This window comes from Schistocerca americana, unplaced genomic scaffold (genome assembly GCF_021461395.2).
Source record: "Schistocerca americana isolate TAMUIC-IGC-003095 unplaced genomic scaffold, iqSchAmer2.1 HiC_scaffold_1294, whole genome shotgun sequence".
Classification (NCBI taxonomy): Eukaryota; Metazoa; Arthropoda; class Insecta; order Orthoptera; family Acrididae; genus Schistocerca; species Schistocerca americana.
This window is the reverse complement of record NW_025725367.1, coordinates 15001-17500: the sequence shown is the minus strand read 5'-3', so window position 1 is coordinate 17500 and position 2500 is coordinate 15001. Positions and strand designations below refer to the sequence as shown.

Genomic DNA, 2500 nt, shown 5'->3' with positions numbered 1-2500 from the left:
AGTGTATGCAGTGGCAGGTGGTATTGCCTGTTTGCAATGCTGGCTATTTTGTGGAATAGGACTTGGCCTTTGCGACATACGAACTCGATGTGCGCAGTGAACAGCCTGGACTCGTCAAGGTGAATCCCCAGGTACCTTGTCATGTAAGTTCGCCTGATTGCTCCATTGTTGGCTCCTCCAGCTACTCGGAGCAATGGGTCACGCGCCAATCGGCCGCGCAGCATGACATACACAGTCTTTTCTACAGACAGCTTCAGCTTCACCTTCTGGCACCACTCCTGTAGTGCATTTAACGCTGCATTGCAGTTTACTTCTAGTATTGCCCGAGAATCACCTTCTATCACTAGAAGAATGTCATCAGCGTACGCCACCACGCCTCGCACTTGTCGCAGTTCCCCAAGTTCCTCCAGCACAGGTTCCAGACCCACGTCCCAGAATATGGGACCGCAGACTGAGCCCTGTGGGCATCCCTTAGTGATCAACTTCTCAACCGCCCGCCCCGGACACCGCAAGACCGCCCGCCGGTGTCGGCAGTAGTCAAGCAGGCACCGGTACAGGGGCCCAGGACATTCCAACTTCCTTAGGCTGTCGAACAGAGCCGGCCACCATAGGTTATCGAAAGCCCCGGCGATGTCGACCATTATCCCCGCAACGTACTTAGCAGTAGATGTGTCCACTAGCAACATTGCCTTGTTTATAGCATCTTCTGTACACAGGCCCCTCCTGAATCCGTACTGGTCGGGACTTCGTCCCCTAAGCTCCCGGTGTTGCTCTAGCCGGAGGCATAGGAGCTTCTCCTGGAGCTTGGCCATGGAGTTCAAGAGACAGATTGGTCGGTACGATTTCGGCACTTCTGGATCCTTGTCATCACCCTTTCGCAGTATAACCACTTCAGCCGTCTTCCACGACTCTGGTACCCGTCCCTGACGTAAACACTCGTTGTAGAGGTTTGTCAGGTAAGGGCAGATCTCCGCGCATAAGGCTTGGAGAACCTCTGCAGCGAGACCATCTTGTCCCGTCGCCTTCTTCCGGCGCATAGGGACAGCGGGAATCTCGTTAATCCATTCATGCGCGTCACTAATTAGATGACGAGGCATTTGGCTACCTTAAGAGAGTCATAGTTACTCCCGCCGTTTACCCGCGCTTGCTTGAATTTCTTCACGTTGACATTCAGAGCACTGGGCAGAAATCACATTGCGTCAACACCCGCTAGGGCCATCGCAATGCTTTGTTTTAATTAGACAGTCGGATTCCCCCAGTCCGTGCCAGTTCTGAGTTGATCGTTGAATGGCGGCCGAAGAGAATCCGCGCACCCGCGCGCCCCCGGAGGAGCACGCTAAGGCGGACGCGGCCTCGCAGCAAGGAAGATCCGTGGGAGGCCAAGGCACGGGACCGAGCTCGGATCCTGCACGCAGGTTGAAGCACCGGGGCGCGAACGCCGCGCAGGCGCGCGCATCCTGCACCGCCGGCCAGCACGAGGCCAACCAACGGCGAGAGCAGACCACGCCCGCGCTAAACGCCCGCACTTACCGGCACCCCTACGGCACTCACCTCGCCCAGGCCCGGCACGTTAGCGCTGACCCACTTCCCGACCAAGCCCGACACGCCCCGATCCTCAGAGCCAATCCTTATCCCGAAGTTACGGATCCAATTTGCCGACTTCCCTTACCTACATTATTCTATCGACTAGAGGCTCTTCACCTTGGAGACCTGCTGCGGATATGGGTACGAACCGGCGCGACACCTCCACGTGGCCCTCTCCCGGATTTTCAAGGTCCGAGGGGAAGATCGGGACACCGCCGCAACTGCGGTGCTCTTCGCGTTCCAAACCCTATCTCCCTGCTAGAGGATTCCAGGGAACTCGAACGCTCATGCAGAAAAGAAAACTCTTCCCCGATCTCCCGACGGCGTCTCCGGGTCCTTTTGGGTTACCCCGACGAGCATCTCTAAAAGAGGGGCCCGACTTGTATCGGTTCCGCTGCCGGGTTCCGGAATAGGAACCGGATTCCCTTTCGCCCAACGGGGGCCAGCACAAAGTGCATCATGCTATGACGGCCCCCATCAACATCGGATTTCTCCTAGGGCTTAGGATCGACTGACTCGTGTGCAACGGCTGTTCACACGAAACCCTTCTCCGCGTCAGCCCTCCAGGGCCTCGCTGGAGTATTTGCTACTACCACCAAGATCTGCACCGACGGCGGCTCCAGGCAGGCTCACGCCCAGACCCTTCTGCGCCCACCGCCGCGACCCTCCTACTCGTCAGGGCTTCGCGGCCGGCCGCAAGGACCGGCCATGACTGCCAGACTGACGGCCGAGTATAGGCACGACGCTTCAGCGCCATCCATTTTCAGGGCTAGTTGCTTCGGCAGGTGAGTTGTTACACACTCCTTAGCGGATTCCGACTTCCATGGCCACCGTCCTGCTGTCTTAAGCAACCAACGCCTTTCATGGTTTCCCATGAGCGTCGATTCGGGCGCCTTAACTCGGCGTTTGGTTCATC

General features: G+C 57.6%; 1 pseudogene; it reads right to left on the bottom strand.

Moving 5' to 3' along the window:
* The window catches only part of LOC124564222, a 6521-nt pseudogene that overhangs the window by 2532 nt on the left and 1489 nt on the right, over window positions 1-2500 (bottom strand).